Source organism: Gastrolobium bilobum, unplaced genomic scaffold, assembly GCF_033153095.1.
Source record: "Gastrolobium bilobum isolate Gb01-03AN ecotype WA unplaced genomic scaffold, APGP_CSIRO_Gbil_v1 utg7094, whole genome shotgun sequence".
NCBI lineage: Eukaryota > Viridiplantae > Streptophyta > Magnoliopsida > Fabales > Fabaceae > Gastrolobium > Gastrolobium bilobum.
The window spans coordinates 89,584-108,211 of record NW_026898828.1 but is presented as its reverse complement, the minus strand read 5'-3'; the positions used below and the strand labels follow the sequence as shown (position 1 = coordinate 108,211).

General features: G+C 28.3%; 1 pseudogene; it reads right to left on the bottom strand.

Moving 5' to 3' along the window:
- Positions 1-1,699: 1,699 nt before the first annotated feature.
- LOC133284490 (uncharacterized) lies at positions 1,700-4,139 on the bottom strand (annotated as a pseudogene).
- Between the last annotated feature and the right edge of the window lie 14,489 nt (positions 4,140-18,628).

Below are 18,628 nucleotides of genomic sequence, written 5' to 3'. Positions count from 1 at the left end.
CAACAAAATCCCACTACCTTCTGCTTGGAAAATGCTGGGCCTATTCATTTCGTTGTGTTCAATTTTTTGGTTCAATTTTTTGGATATTTTACACACCCCTAATTAATATACCACTACTTTTTGCATTGGTAATTATTAAGCCTATTAATAATACCATTAATTTATTAATTTCAGTATCAAAAATTGTTGAGCCTATTAATAGTATTTATTGTTGTGACTATTAAGATTAATTAATTTTTTCGATTTACAAATGAACCAAAGATTATTTTAATATAAAAAATAAGTTCAAAAAACCTCATTAGTTTGAGTATAATTAGGATAAGGGTTACTGCATATTTTTCATTGGTAATCCACCTTCTGTGCATATATTTATTCTGTTTTTATCTGTTTATCTTATTTATCTTCTCAAGTTGTTCTTCTACATAGTCTTATTATTTGTGTGTTTATAGTTTTATATTTTAATAGCAATGACGCGTTTGGCATGGCCAAGCCTATCTAGCTATTATTTTGAGAATGTACACAGCCTTCTATGCATGTTTCTCACTATTTTTTTTATGCAAAATTATTAAACCTATTAATAATATTTATTATTATGTCTATTGGATGAGTAAATATTTAATATCTAAAATTCAAATTTTTTAAATCTGAATTTTGAACTTGATAAGTGGAAAAAGAGTTCAGCATTCAATATTTTCCACTACTTTCCTCATGAAAAATTGTTAAGTATATTAATATTATTTATTATTATGTCTATTAAGCTTAATTATTATACCTATTAGGATTAACTAAATTTGATACTGCAAAAACAAACCAAACATCATTTTGCTTGAAGCTTTAAAAAATAAATTTTACCAAAATATTATTTTAATACTATTTATGATTACATATTTCCAACCCATTAAACAGTAGGCTTTAGAAAATGTGTTATTTAATCAAAAAATATGTTTAGAAACTTATAATAATTAAATAATTTTTTCATAAAAACAAAAACCTATAAAAAGTAGCTTTGATATTTTCTAAAAAATTTAAAAAATAACTTCTAATTTTTTAACTTCTAATTGTTTGAAAAAACGAATAATATTTAAATTTAAGAATCATAAATAATTTAGATTGTTGAAAAAAGTTACAAATCTTTGTAACAAAAAATTATTTATTATCATTAATTGCTCAATTAAAATAAATGATCGTTCAGTGATCATCCAACTTTTGCATAGTAAAAAATAGTACAAGTATTTTTTCAAAAAAATTTAAACATGAACATTTTTCCCGTGCACCAGTAATACACTAGTATATATATATAGAAAAATAGTGACATGTTTTTTCTTTTAGAGATTAATTAACGACGGTCGCTGATAAAAAAATTAATCTTTTTCCTAAGTAAACTTTAAACATTTGAATACTACAGGCTTATACTTCAATTAATATTAATTTGTGTTTTGCCAGAATTACCCACAAGTCAATACCAAAAATTTGCAGAAGACACTACAACTTTAAACATGAAATAACATTGGCCTTAGGTACATTTTAATGTCATTTATTTTTTCCGTAGCTGCTCTATTAATAAGCAATCAAAGTTGCAAAATCAGTTGTTAAAATCACCTAATTTTTTTAAGTTTTTGGTAGTTGCAATTACAGTGTACTCAACGAAGCACACGTAGACACTTACAATTCACACAAAATCAATTAATCCTTGCAACATTTAGAAGACAAATGGGATGATAGCCTTAACATCATTAAGGAAATCATCGAACTTAGAAAGATACCATCTCCTAGTTGCATAGCTCCTACCTAGCAAGTAGTGCCTATGGTGAAAGAGAAGGCATAAAAGGTCTGAGAAATGAAGGAAACTCCATAAAACCCAATAATCTCAAAGAGATAATGGGGACATATCAGAAGGTCAAACATGCCACTTTAGTAATCTTGTATTCCTTTTCACCCTTTCCAGTTTGGAAAGAAGGTAATGGTGGTAGAAGTTGCCACATATCCCCGCAACAAACAGAACAATCCCTGGCTACATTAGATCAATTGGTGATTCTGGAAGCCCATGTTAAGTGTTGAGCATATGTCATAGTTGCAGTTGACAGTAAATAACTCAGACTGATGGGGATTGCATAATCAAGAACCATACAACCACTGTATTCGTGAACAAAAAGAATACACAAGAGAGTAAAAACAGCATTCTTAATTCAGCTTAAAATCCCATAACAGAACAAGAATAAAACACTATGTTCAGCACTCATTTCCAAACAGTAAGAAGACTGATTTTTAAAATAAATGAGAAATTAGACTGGAATAGTTGGGAAAAAAACAGATAATTTTTGTTGAAATTATGACCTGAAATAACCTAAGCATTTAACTAGTGCAGTACCCGTGCGATGCACGGAAGAAAATGATCAAAGAAATCGATCAAAATTTTTGTCGATATCTGTTTTTTTTTTGTTAATCGTTAAAAGAAATAATCGTGTCATTGAATGGTCATTTATTTTTATAGTGATAATTTTTTTATAATTTACTTTATACAGAATGACAAATGTCATTTTTATATTTAAATTAAAATTTTGAATTCTATTATATTGATTATATATATTTTTTGCAAAATTAATTTTTTTAATCTTTTAATTTATAATTTTTATATTGGTTATACACATATATTTAAAATGTTTATGTTAAATATTTTTTTAGAAAAATACTTATACTACTTTTTTTATTCTGTTTTTGAGTCATTCATTTTTATAGTGATTAAATTTTTATAATTAGTTTTTTATACTAATTGGTTATACATATATATTTAAAATGATTATGTTAAAAAAATTTAATAAAAAATACTTGTACAAAAATTTTTAAGGAGCATAAATGATTTCCTGATATGGACTGGAGTAATGATGCCATGCAATGAATGATTTCCTGATATGGATTGGAATAAAAAATACCTGTATCTACGTTTGCCTATAAGAATAATGGTGTCATGCATGTCTAATATTTTTCTAGTAAATAACGCAATTTAGTTTACCGGATGATCACTGATTACTTAAAAATTACAAACAGTGCACTCCACGGGACCACAAAACAAAACGAGAACTCCAAATGCTAATACGAATTTACAAAATTACAAATAAAAAACGAATTGATGCAGTGTTTTAAGAAGACACTTTCCGTGAGTTAGTTCGTTCCTTCAGAAATTGAACTACGAAAAAGTGACAGAACAACACAAAGAAAGTAGATATGGAACCTTTAACAATGATGCTTTTGTTTCAATCCTTTCAGACAAGATTTTCAAATTATTTTGTGCAACAAATGGACCAAATGGACCGTTAAATCATTAATGTTCTCTCCATTAATCTATTTTCTTTCTTTAATTCTTGTAATCATTTTATTTTATGGATAATTTATTTGTTAGGGATTATGTGAAAAGCATGCTTTCCTTAAAACAGTTAAATCCAAGTATAATTCTAGTTTACCAAAAAAAGAAGTAAAATCCTATTTCTTAAAAAAAATATTAAATAAAAAATAGATGCATTTAATATTTTATTTTTTAGTGATTAAAAAAAGGGTTTTTGCTTTTATTGTAAAAAAAAGTCTACTACACTCATATAAAAATAAATGTATTTACGATTTGCGTTAATTTTTATGAAATAGACAAACTGATTTTTTTCTCCCCGTGCATCGCACGGGTAATACACTTATATATATATATATATATATATATATATATATATATATATATATATATATATAAAAAAAGCAATGAATTAATTCCAAAACAGGCCTATTGGGAATGTAATTATGTGTGTGTGAGTGGCAGAGAGTGTTACCTCAGAGATTCTCTTGTAGAAATAGAGGGTGACATCAGATCGAAGGATAATGGACCTGAGAGCTTCCTGAGGAAAGATAAAAAAAATCAGTTCCAGCAAGAAAAGCTGGAGCATACACAAGAAGCATACCAGCTTCGCTTGACACATTCACCTACCTTTTTACATTGTATTATTATTATTGACATTCCAGAACTTTGAAAAATTCAAATGCTTCCCTCTTATCTCGGACAAGCCAGCGTTTGCTAGTGACATCAAGCTTATCACTGACATGGCGGAAACAAATAGAGAAGGTGGTGCTGGAAACAACAACTTCAACAACACAGACATCACCATGGTTTATGTATGTCACCCCTCTTTTTTCCGCTTTGTCCTTTTTGCCTTGTTTGTTTCAGATCTAAAGAATAAGGAAAAGTCGGGAAATACATTTCCCGTATAGACTTATATACATGAGTTATATTACTCTCATGTAATATAGGAGATATATTATCTCATGTTATAGATACAATCATGTAGTGAGTTCCATTATTTATTAAAAAAGAAAAAAAGAAAAAGAAAAAAAAGAAGCACAGAAATCGATGGATATGTAGGAAGTTATATTATCTCACTAGTGTATTACCCGTGCGTTGCACGAAGAACAAAAAACGATTTGTTTGTCTCGTAAAAATTAACGCAATACATAAAAGTATATTGCTGCATTTAACCTTGTCATGTGGTCATTCAAAAATTACAAAGTTTGACTCAGCTTCTTTCAGTATTTCTCAGAGATGAACTTTCATTTAGAAAGATCAAATTTACAAGAATAATAATACATAAATATTTTCTTGCAAAGATTTGTGTCGTTAGTATTTGGAATTTTTCAAAATCGTATTTACAAAAATTGAAATTAGAATTGGGAATTTATTTATAAAAGAAGAAGGGCGAAAATTTAATTTAATTATAAAAAAATATTGGCGGGCTGGTCCTCCGGACCGAGTCCATTTTGCAACCTTTAATTGTCAGCGTTATATACCAGCATATAATACATTTTTATATTTATCCACGTAAACAAATTCTTATAGTTGCATCTAAATTTTTTTATTTTATCTCAGAGATGGACATTCATTTATTACAATCAGATTTATAAAAAAATAATAAATAATTATTTTTTGCAAGGATTTGTCTTTTCAGTATTTTGAATTTTACAAATTTGTATTTACAAAAATTGAAATCAGATTTATGAATTTAATTATAAAAGAAGAAGTATGAAATTTTAATTTAATTACAAAAATAAATTGGTGGGTCGGCCCTCCGGGCCGAGCCCAGTTTCCCACCTCTAACTATCAGCATGTAATAGGTTTTTATATTTATTCACACAAAAATATTCTTATAGTTGCATTTAGATTTTTATATTTTATCTCAAAGACGGACTTTCATTTATTACAACAGATTTACAAAATAAAAATAAAAAATTATTTTTTGCAACTATTTGTGTCATTAGCATTAGAAATTTTACAAATTTGTATTTACAAAAATTAAAATTAAATTTAGGAATTTAATTATAAAAAAAGAAGGATGAAATTTTAATTTAATTATAAAAATGTGTTGCTGGGCCGGCCCTTCGGGCAGAGGCCCAGTTTGCCACATCTAACTATCCGCATGTGATAGGTTTTATATTTATCCACAAAAAAAGGTTCTTATAGTCGCATTTGAGTTTTTATATTTTATCTCAAATATGAAATTTCATTTATTACAATCACATTTAAAAAATAATAATTAATTAATTTTTGCAAGAATTTGTGTCGTTAGTATTTAAAATTTTACAAATTTTTATTTACAAAACTTAAAATAAGATTTATGAATTTAATTATAAAAAAAGAATGATAAAATTTTATTTTAATTATAAAATATGTTGGTGGGCCGGCCCTCGGGGCCGAGCCCAGTTTGCCACCTCTAACAATCAGCATGTAATAGATTTTTATATTTATCCACAAAAAAGGCTTTTATAGTTGCGCCTAGGTTTTTATATTTTATCTCAGAGATGAACTTTCATTTATTATATTTAGATTTATAAAATAATAAGAAATAATTATTTTTTTGCAAGGATTTGTTTCGTTAGTATTTAAAATTTTACAAATTTTATTTACAAAAATTGAAATTAGATTTAGAAATTTAATTATAAAAGAAGAATAGTGAAATTTTAATTTAATTATAAAAACTTGTTGGCAGGTAGGGCGGACAGGCCCTCAGGCCAAGCCCAGTTTCAAACCTTTAACTATCAACATTTTATGTAAATAATAATTTTTTTGTAAGGATTTGTGCCCTTAGTATTTGAATTTTACAAATTTATATTTACAAAGATTGAAATCAGACTTAAGAATTTAATTATAAAAGAATAATGATGAAATTTTAATTTAATTATAAAAATAAGTTGGTGGGCTTTGTCACCTCTAACTTTCAACATTTTATATCAGCATGTAATATGTTTTTATTTTTATCAACACAGAAATATTCATATAGTTGCATCTAGATTATTATATATCTATACTTTTTAGAGTTGCCTTTAAATCGACTCTTTGTGGTTTGTGTGTTGGTGGGCTGGCCCTCCGGACTAAGCCCAATTTGCCACATCTAACTATTAGCATGTAATAAGTTTTTTATATTTATCCACAAAAAAAGATTTTTATAGTCATATTTAGGTTTTTATATTTTATCTCAAATATGAACTTTCATTTATTACAATCACATTTAAAAAATAATAATAAATAATTATTTTTGCAAGGATTTGTGTCATTAGTATTTGAAATTTTACAAATTTGTATTTACAAAAATTTATGAATTTATTTATATAAAAGGATGAAATTTTAATTTAATTATAAAAATTTGTTTGGTGGGCCGGCCATCCGGGCCTATGCTAGTTTGTCACCTCTAACTATCAACATGTAATAGATTTTTATATTTATCCACAAAAAAGGCTCTTATAGTTGCGTTAAGATTTTTATATTTTATCTCAGAGAGGAACTTTCATTTATTACAATTAGATTTATAAAATAATAAGAAATAATTATTTATTTGCTAGGATTTGTGTCATTAGTATTTAAAATTTTACAAATTTGTATTTACAAAAATTGAAATCAGATTTAGGAATTTAATTATAAAAGAAGAATAGTGAAATTTTAATTTAATTATAAAAACATGTTGCAGGCGGGGCGGGCTGGCCCTTGGGCCAAGCCCAATTTGCAACCTTTAACTATCAACATTTTATGTAAATAATATTTTTTTTGCAAGATTTGTGTCCTTTGTATTTTGAATTTTACAAATTTATACTTACTAAAATAGAAATCAGATTTAGAAATTTAATTATAAAAAAATAATGATAAAATTTTAATTTAATTATAAAAATAAGTTGGTGGGTTGGCCCTCCAGGCCTGACCCAATTTGTCTCCTCTAACTGTCAGTATTTCATATCAGCATGTAATATGTTTTTATATTATCAACACAAAATTGTTCCTATAGTGGCATCTAGATTGCAATATATCTATATTTTTTACAGTTGACTTTAAATCGACTCTTTCTAATATGTGTATTTGTGACATATATAAGAGATAAAGTGTTGGAAAATATTTGAGTTCGTAGGTTCAATATTCTATCAAATACTTTATAGTTGAATAGGGTAATATCAAAAGACCATTCGTTAGTTTAATTACATAATAATAAATATTATTAATAGGTTTAACAATTTTTGATGCAGAAAGTTATGGTATTATTAATAGGCTTAACAATCATCTATGCAAAAAGTAGTGTGATATTAATATAGCTATTTGACAAACAAAATTTCAAACTTTTTTTTCCCCACCTATGAAGTTTACATTTCAAATTTAAATTATTTTTTATCAACTATAAATAAATATTTATAAATTTAAGTAGATTTTTTGTTTAATCTATAATTTTATATTAAATTCAAGTTTATAATATATGTCTTTTTTTCACTGCAGAAACATTAAATGCTGAACTCTTTCCCCACCTATCAAGTCTAAAATTGAAATTTAAAAAGTTTAAAATTTAAATATTAAATATTTTCTCACCCAATATATATAATAATAAATTTTAGTAATAGGCTTAATAATTTTTCATGCAAAAAGAAGTAAAAAATATCTATAGAAAGTTGTGCATTTTTTTCATGTAATAGCTTTTAGTTATTCATTCACGACATAGAAAATTGTGTTAATTATACTCTTGCAATAAAAAAATGAAATTTTAACTTTTTTTATATACTAAATTAAAATTTTCATTTTTATAGTTATTAAATTTTTATAATTTTTTTACAAAATGATAGAGGTCGTTTTATTTTTTATTTAAATTTAAAATTTAAATTCTTTTTTATTAATTTATGATTTTCATATGTTTTTTAAATTGGTTATACACGTATATTCAAAATGTTTATGTTAATTTTTTTTTTTAAAAAAAAATTGTACGGAATTTTTTTCTCTTTTTGTATTACCTTTTTAAGTTTAAATTTTAATAAATATTCTTTTAAAGTATAAATTCATTATTTCCTATTTTTTTATTTAAATTTAAAATTTAAAATATTTTATTATCAACTATACATATATTTTAAAATTTTAAATATTTTTGGTTTAATCTGAAATTTTATATTAAATTCTAATTTCTTTTATAGATATCTTTTTCCCATTACAAAAATATTAAATGTTTAACTCTTTTTTCACTTTTCAAGTTCAAAACTCAAATTTAAAAAATTTAAAATTTCAATATTAAATATTTTTCCAACCAATATACATAATAATTAATATTATTAATAAGCTTAATAATTTTCCATATAAAAAGTAGTGGAAAACATGGATAGAAGGATGTGCACATTCTCCAAATAATAGTTTCTAGTTTTCATTTACTACATATGAAATTGTGTTATTTATACTCTTACATCAAAAAAATGAAAGTTTAATTTGTTTTGTTATATATTAAATTAAAACCTTTTTTGTAATAATTAAATTTTATTATTTATTTTTTACAGAACGATCAATGTCATTTTTAAATTTTTATTTAAATTTAAAAATTATATTCATTTATTTTCATTGTGTATATTTTTTTATATTTTAACAAAAATATAATGAACAAATATGAGTTGATACAAAAAAGTATTCTACTAAATCGGATATTTGGTGAATTGAATTGAATTGCATTTAATATAATTGAATATTTTATTATTTAAACAAAAACATAATTAAAAAGTATATATATATATATGTGTGTGTATATATATTAGAAACACGGTGATTATAAAAAACGTAATTAGAATACTCTGTTTAATCAAATTCCAATCTTTAATAATTTCAGTTTATGCTTTATACTCCTTTCCCACCTATTAAGTTCAAAATTCAAATTTAAAAAGTTTACATTATAAAATTAAATATTTCCCCCAATAGATATAATAAATAATATTATTAATGGACTTAACAATTTTTCATGCAAAAAATAATGAGAAACATTAAAATAGTCTGTAAAATACTTAATGGCAAACATCTTTTTACGATGCAAGAGTTGGATGGTTAGTGTTCATCGAATGATCATTCATTATTATAGTGATTAAATTTTTATGTTTTATTTTATTTAGAATGATAGAAGTAATTTTTTTATTAATTATACATGTTATTCGAAAAATTAATTTTTTTATCTTTTAATTTAAAAATTAATATATATATATATATATATTTAAAATATTTATGTTAATTTTTTTTTAAGAAAATACTTGTACGAATTTTTTTCTCTTTTGGTATTAATTTTTTAAGTTATTTATTTATTTATTTTCTTTTATAGTATAAATGTATCATTTCTTATTTGTTTTTTGCATTTAAATTTAATATTTATTTTATTTTTTAACAACTATGAATATATTTTTTTAATTTCAAATATTTTTTAATTTGATCTATAATTTTATATTAAATTTAAATTTATTATATATATGGGTTCGCTTTTTCTACAGTTACTGCATATAAGTTATCTGCAATAAGCACAATACGACGTCCTTTTGGGGCGAAAATCATGGTATTTTTGTAATTTTATTTTATTTCAGGGTTATAATAGTCTTTATTTTTATAATTTTTTAATATTTCAATACCAAGACGACGTCATTTTTGGAATAAATGCAGACAACTTATCTGCAGTAACTGTAGAAATATTTTTTCCTATATATATATATATATATATATATCTTTGCACTTCACAAACATTAAATGTTGAATTAGTGCTAAAAATTAAATTTAAATTTAAATTTAAATTTATTACTAAGTATAGGTGAAATTTTATTATTATAATATATGACCGCTTTTTAATTGATCGAAAAAATTAGTCCAAATAACATAATAATAAAAATTATTAAACCTAACCATAAGAATATATTTTCCAATAAATATATAATAATACAGTTGTCTACCACTAAAAACTATTGAACTCTTTTTCCACCTATATCAATTTAAATTTGGAGTTTCAAAAAAGTAGTGGGATATAAATAAAAATATTTGTCACCAATTAATGCTGAACTCCTTTTCCAGATATATCAAGTTTGAATTTCGAAATTTAAAAAAATAATGAGATATTAATAAAAAAGTTATTAAATGTTTTTTAAAAAAATTATTTGTACGAAATTCTTTTCTCTTTTTGTATTATGTTTTTGAATTGTTTTTTTTTAAAAAAAAATCTGGAATATTCACTTTTTTTTAAAGGGGATTGGTTTCAAGGCTAATTATGATAAATTTAATTAGAATATAAAAAGCTTTATATGCCTGTATTATATTTTGAAATTGAAGAGCCATCAATTTTTCTTCTAGTTCATATTCTGAATATGAGCATGCAAAACATAGTTTTGAATTCCTAATTACATTGAATTAGGCTAGGCACTTATACAATAGGCACAAAAAAATTAAATAAAGTAGAAGGATAAATTAATAGTGATAATTAAAGCAAAATATTCCTAAAAGAAAAATTGCTTTGAAACTATGTTGCTGGGTTGCACTGGTCTAGCATCTGGCACACTTCTAACCTTCTTTGAAGAAATAGAAGATGGTTTTATGAGGGTCAAAGTAGTATCATCCCTATCCAACTCATCCCTCCCATCATCACAGTAAGAATATATGTCAAGAACAAACATAAATTAAAGAATAGAAGGGAAAGATCATCTTGCTCTTGCAGACATTAAAGATAGAAAATAGAAGAACCTTAAGATAAAGGATAAAGTTTTACCGTGTTGAATTTTGAGATGGTGCCCAAAGAGCACAGATAACACACAAGAGAGAAAAAGAAAGAACTTCCCAAAAGGTCGGGATGATCCACGCATTATGCCATTGCTCGCTGTATACTTTTGTTTCTTTGTTGCAGCTTATAGATCTTTCCAAAGAAGGCTAAAGTCAAATATTTAGTCATTTAAAAGTTAAGACATTTTATTATATCATCTTATTCATTCATGATATTAGATTATGAAAATATACTTATAGAAGAAAAGCAGATAAAGAAGAATGTCATACCTTCCTCTGAGGAAGTGCAAAAGCACATTCCCAGTGATTCCAAATCATCCCGTCGATTTTGTTCTACAACAAAGCTGCCAACAACAAAAAAACCAAAAAATATTACATGTTCATGTAATAGAACAACAATTTGAGAAGATGAAGAAGATAAACAGATAGATAAGAGAAGAAATATATGCACAGAAGTTAATTACCAAATTTGAGAAGATGAAGAAGATAAATAAGAGAAGAAATATTTGCACATAAGCTAATTACCAAGTGAAAAACCCAATAACACATATCTTATTTATACACAAAATATTTGCGTTTTTTACAAAATATTTTCGTTTTTTAATGATTATTTTTTAACAAAATAGTATTTTTTTTATGCAGTATTAATAGGATTAACAATTACCCATGTAGAAAGTAATGGGATAATGTCTACAGAAAAAAAGTAATGGGATAGTAAATGAGCTGTCTGCCACCAACAATTGTTCAAATATTTTTCCACCCTTTAAAATTCAAATTAAAAATTAAAAATTAAAAATTCAAATTAAAAATTAAAAATTCAAATTCAAAATTGAAAATCAAGATTTCAGAAAGCAGTGAGATATTATTAATTTGAAAATTTCAATACAAAAAGTATAGGGACATTAAAAGAGTTATCTGCCACCAACAATTGTTAACATATTTTCTCAATTGAATTTAATTACAAATTCAATTTTATTTAATATTTTTCATTTTATTCTTTTTTACCAAAGAAAAAAAGGTTTTAAATATTTTGTAATGTGAACACAAAGCTGAAAGTGAAGGAAAAAACGACACGTCAGCATACTCATCAAAAAGTGAGTTTCCTTTAGAATATTAAATGCAGCATAAGAGTAATATAACCCTATATACATATACATAGAAGTATAAGTATGTGGGCCTACGTGGGTCATGGCCCAAAATAGGCTATTAATCAATGTTTGGTTTGGTGTATGATACTTTCATGTGAATATATATATATATATATATATATATATATATATATATATATATATATATATATATATTATGTGGAGAATTATAACTATATAAGAAGGGATTAACAATAATAAAAAGAGAGAGAAAATAATATTGAAATAAATAACTATAAAATCATAATCATTAATTTATTTTTATTTAATCATAATCTTTCCATACTACCATGTCACTTTTTTTTTCTTCAGAGAAGAGGATCCATTTCTGTTTGGTTTCCATGTGCGTGTAGGTTTGCATTTAATATTTAATATATATTCAATATCCTATTGAACTCGTATTACGGTCAATTCTATAATGAAACTTATGGTGGTAGGGACAAGGATTAGTAACAAAAATAATATTCATGTACACTTGCTTCTTTATTATTTGTTGTTTAAATTAATGGTCGTATTAATCTTATGTCACTTGAGGTGTTTTATCTTATGTTATAGAGACAAATTTTGTAGGACCCATTATTTAAAAAAAAATGGAACATTTGTCAAAAGCTATGTAGGAGAAATTTTTTTCTTTAAATTGTTTAAATTAAGGGTCTTATTAATCTTATGTCACATGAGATGTTTTATCTTATGTTATAGAGACAGATTTTATGAGACCCACCATTAAAAAAATGACACATCTGTCGAAGGCTATACAGGAGAAGAAAAATTCTTCCAGCAACATGAGAGTCTAAGAGTTGTCAAATTAAATCTTTTTATGAATTTATATATAAACACCTCTCTAATAATAAAATTAATATGGATTCTATAGAATTTCTAATATGATATTATTCGCCTAACTTTCCATCACTTTTTCTTTGGAGTTCCCTAAAGTTGGGAGCACTACAATATTCTTAATACTTCAATCATTTTATTCATTTTATCCAACACGGTTAAAAAGAAGAAGAAAAAAAGAGAACGTGACATCATAATATTTGTTGGAATTTATATATATAAATTGTGTAGACAATCTATTGGTTATAAATAAGAAGTTTGGTAGTGAAAATGTGTGTCTTTTCGTCGACAAACAGATGTATCTTTTCATCCTAACGGACGTGTTGTTTCATCCTAACGGACATGTTGTTTCATCCTAACGGACATGTTGTTTCATTCTTGAATGGGTGTCTTTTCGTGTTGAACGAATGTGTCTTTTCGTGTCCAACGGATATGTTGTTTCGTCGTCGAATAGGTGCCTTTTGAAAAGTGACCTTACGTTGTCTATAAATAGACACTATCACATTCAGAAAATGGATCCAATTTTTCCTGCACTGAAACTCTGCCGGAATTTTTCTACTTCTGGTTTGCATATTCCTTTTCATACTCTGGTGTAGTTTCCTCTGGCATTTTGTTGTGTTCGTTTGGGCTGTTGACGGGTAGTGCCGCTACTCTTCAGACGAAATATGTTCTATCCTGAGAGACAAGTGTACATCAACCTTTGGCATCAGTGAGGGGGCAAATTGTCTTAAGGAGACACATTCTGTGGGCTCAGATTTTATTCCTCTGATACTGCATTTTTCATTCTTCTGATTTTGTCTGTTTCATACATATCAAGTAAGTCTGTTTTAATATTTATAATTGCACAGTGATAATTCTGATCATCTACTCCCTTCTGGTTTATACATGGGTTCAAGCCTCTTAGTGATTTAATATCACTCACTGTCTTCAATAACAATCTTAAGACAATTTGGTGTTTTGAACCTGTGATCAGTATATTCTGTTTTTATTTTATATATTGTTTATGTTTATTTACTGTGTGATTAATCTGTGTGATAAATTAATTTGTGTGATTAATTTTGGATTCTATTTGTGTAACAGAAATGGCTAGTATAAGTGCAAACGCTGCCAATCTTACTGCCTCTGTTCCAATGCATGCTGATAAGCCTGAAAAACTGAATGGAACAAATTTCAAACGCTGGCAACAAAAGATGTTGTTCTATTTGAAAACTCTGAGTCTGGACCATTTCCTCAAGGAAGATGCTCCTAAACTGAATGAGGGAGAAGAATCTGACAAGGAAAAGGTTGCTGCCATTGATGCTTTTAAGCATTCTAACTTCTTTTGCAAGAACTATATTCTCAATGCTCTGGACAACACATTGTATAATGTGTACTGTACCCTGAAGACTATTAAGGAACTTTGGGATAGTCTGGAAGAGAAGTATAAAACTGAGGATGCTGCTTGAAGAAATTTATAGTTGGCAGATTCTTGGACTTCAAGATGCAAGACTCCAAATCTGTTGTGAGTCAAGTTGAGGAACTTCAAGTGATTGTGCATGAAATTCATGCAGAAGGAATGTCTCTTAGTGAGTCTTTCCAAGTTGCTGCTTTCATAGAAAAATTACCAAATTCTTGAAGAGACTTCAAGAATTATCTGAAGCATAAGCGCAAGGAACTGTCACTTGAAGATCTGGTTACAAGATTGAGAATAGAAGAAGACAATAAGATGTCTGACAAAAGAAATGGCAACAATCCTATGATCTCTAAGGCTAATGTAGTCGAAGAAGGATCAAAGTCAAAGAAGAGAAAATATTATGAAGATGGAAATGCCAAGCAAGGAAAGGGCAAGAAGTTCAAAGGTAACTGTTACAATTGTGGAAATCCTGGCCACCGTGCAAAGGATTGTAAGAAGGAACAAAAGAAAGATCAGAGGAAGCCACAAAATTTCAATAAGAAAAAGAAGAGCACTCAAGCCAATATGGTTGATATTGCTGATCAGGTTGAAGAACTGAATCTGGCAGCAGTGGTGATGGAGTGCAAGCTGATGGGAGACTCTAAGGAATGGTGGGTGGACACTGGTGCCACCAGACATGTCTGTTCAAACAAGGGGATGTTCTCCTCCTATACTCCCACTGATAATGATGAGAAACTTTATATGGGTAACTCATCTACTTTAAAAGTTGAAGGTGTGGGCAAAGTGGCTTTGAAGATGACATCTGGCAAGATAGTGACACTGAATGATGTGCTCCATGTGCCTAATATCCGCAAGAACTTAGTTTCTGGATCTCTGTTAAGCAAGAATGGCTTTAAACTTGTATTTGTTTCTGATAAGTTTGTACTTACTAAGAATGATGTGTATGTTGGAAAGGGCTACCTTAGTGAGGGCCTTTTCAAACTGAATGTGATGACCGTAAACAATTCCAATATTATTAATAATACTACTACTTATGTTTACTTGCTTGAGTCTTCTAATTAATGGCATAATAGATTAGGACATGTTAATTTAAGGTCAATTAAAAGTTTAATTCATTTAGATTTATTACCTAAATTTGAATGTTTAAATAACAAGTGCCAAGTATGTGTTGAATCAAAATTTTCGAAATTACCTTTTAAATCAGTTGAAAGATCAACTGAGTTGTTAGATTTAATACATACTGATATATGTGACATGAAATCTACACCATCTAAGGGTAATAAGAAATACTTTATTATATTTATTGATGACTGCAGTAGATATTGTTATGTGTACTTACTTAATAGTAAAGATGAAGCTATTGTTGCTTTTAAGCAATATAAAAGTGAAGTTGAGAATTAACTCAACAAGAAAATTAAAATGGTAAGGAGCGATCGTGGGGGAGAATATGATGGCCCCTTCGAGGATTTTTGTATAGATTCTGGTATTATACACCAGACAACAGCTCCATATTCACCGCAATCAAATGGGATTGCAGAAAGGAAAAATCGGACATTGAAAGAGATGATAAATGCTATGTTAATTATGTTCGGTTTACCACAGAATTTGTGGGGGGAAGCCATTTTGACGGCTAACTACATTATTAATAGAATGCCTCACAAAAAGACAAATAATATACCATATGACATATGGAAAGGAAATAAGCCATCCCTGAAATACTTTAGAGTGTGGGGGTGTTTGGCTAAGGTTGCGGCTCCAAAACCCAAAAGGTTGAAAATCAGACCTAAAATCGTAGATTGTGTATTCATCGGTTATGCACTTAATAGTAGTGCTTATCAGTTTCTAGTTTGTAAATCTGATGCTTCAGATATACACGTTAATATAGTTATTGAGTCAAGGGAAGTTACTTTCTTTGAAGACGTATTTCCGTATAAGAAAATACATGAATCAAGTGGTAATAATGATGATCAGGTATCAAGTGATAATAATGATGATCAGGTTGTGATACCTCGGGATGCAACAACTAATATTGATCCTGTAGAGGATGTAGAAGATGAACCTAGACGTAGCAAGAGGCAAAGGACCGCCACATCCTTTGGACCTGATTTTATGACATATTTATTAGAAAATGAGCCTCGGACATATAAGGAAGCTACAACGTCCCCAGAAGGACCATTCTGGGAAGAGGCTATCAATAGTGAGATAGAGTCTATCCTGTCCAACCACACTTGGGAATTGGTAAATCTTCCTCCTGGCAATAAGCCTTTAGGGAGTAAGTGGGTTTTCAAACGAAAAATGAAAGAAAATGACACTATTGATAAATATAAAGCTAGGCTTGTGGTAAAAGGCTACAGGCACTGTGAAGGTCTCCATTATTTCGATACTTATTCACCTGTTACAAGGATCACATCCATTAGGATGTTGATCGCGGTAGTTGCATTTAATGGATTAGAAGTACATCAAATGGATGTTAAAATCGTCTTCTTAAACGGCGACCTGGAAGAAGAGATATATTTAGAACAACCTGAAGGTTTCGTTGTTCCAAGACAAGAACAGAAAGTTTGTCGCTTAATAAAATCCCTTTACGGGTTAAAGCAAGCTCCAAAACAATGGCATGCGAAATTTGACAAAGTTGTTATCAAATGAATTTCGAACTAATGAATGTGACAAATGTGTCTATGTTCGAAATACTGAAAAAGGATTTGCCATTGTCTGTCTATATATAGACGACATGTTGATCATTGGTGGTAATAATCAAATGATTAAAGCTACTAAACAGTTACTTAAGAGTGAGTTTGATATGAAAGATATGGGGATAGCAAATGTTATCCTAGGTATTAAAATCCATAGAACATCTGCAGGGTTGGCCTTATCACAGGCTCACTATATAGCTAAGGTTCTTGAGAAATTCAAAAGTTTGAATATAACCCCTGTGAGAAACCCTGTAGATTCTAATCTTAGTTTATTAAAGAACACTGGTAAAGCTACAACACAAAAGCTATATGCTCAAGTGTTGGGAAGCCTTATGTATGTTATGAACTGCACCAGACCTGATATTGCTTATGCAATAAGTCTGTTAAGTCGCTTTACCAGTAATCCAAATGAAAATCATTGGAAAGCTATGGTAAGAGTTTTGGGATAATTGAAATATACTCAAAATTTTGTTTTGCATTACGAGAAATACCCTGCAGTTATAGAAGGGCATTGTGATGCAAATTGGATCACCGGCTCTAACGACACTAGATCCACAAGTGGATATGTGTTCACCCTTGTGGAGCTGAAGTGTCTTGGAAATCGTCCAAACAGACTTGCATTGCAAGGTCAACCATGGAAGCAGAATTTATTGCTTTAGATAACGCCAGTGAAGAAGTCGAATGGCTTCATAATTTTATTGAGGATGTTCCTAATTGGCCAAAATCGGTACCAACCGTATTCATACATTGTGATAGCCAAACAGCTATTGGAAGGGCCAAGAACGTCATGTATAATGGTAAGTCTAGACATATACGCCGAAGACATGATACCGTTAGCCAACTACTCTCGAATGGAATCATTACAATTGACTATGTTAAGTCTAAAGAGAACATAGAGGATCCGTTAACCAAAGGGATTCCTAGAGAGTTGGTTGAAAATTTGTCGAAAGTAATGGGTTTAAGGCCTATCAATTGTTGAGCATTGCGGTAACTCTACCTAGAAGAGTGGAGATCCCATGAACTAGGTTCAAAGAGACAACTAAGTGATGGTCGACTGTTCAAACACTGTGGAGTTTTTAAACTCATACTCATTCCTAAGACAAGACAGTGTTTTTATGAGGGTAAGCACTTAGGCTTTTAATGATTTCTTAATTTGTTGTGTTCAGATGATGTATAGTGAGTTACATCACAAGAAATCACCTATGTGAGTGTGAAGTGAGGGCCGCTTCTATAATAATTTTACAAAGGCCGATTCTCTAAAACACTCGCAGAACCAAGCAGGTGTCCCACGGCCAAAATGGGCACAACAAAGGACCAACAATGCTAGAGAAGCAATTGTGTGACTCCTATTGTCTAGGTATACACTAAAGGTTGACGGTTCAAGTCAACCTAGACCACCGATTGACCGAGTATACCCGATAGGTTTTCACTAGAGAAGGTTCAAAGGTAACTCCACCTATCTCGATGCAGTTGTTTCTCGTTGAGGAAATTACATTTTGCATTT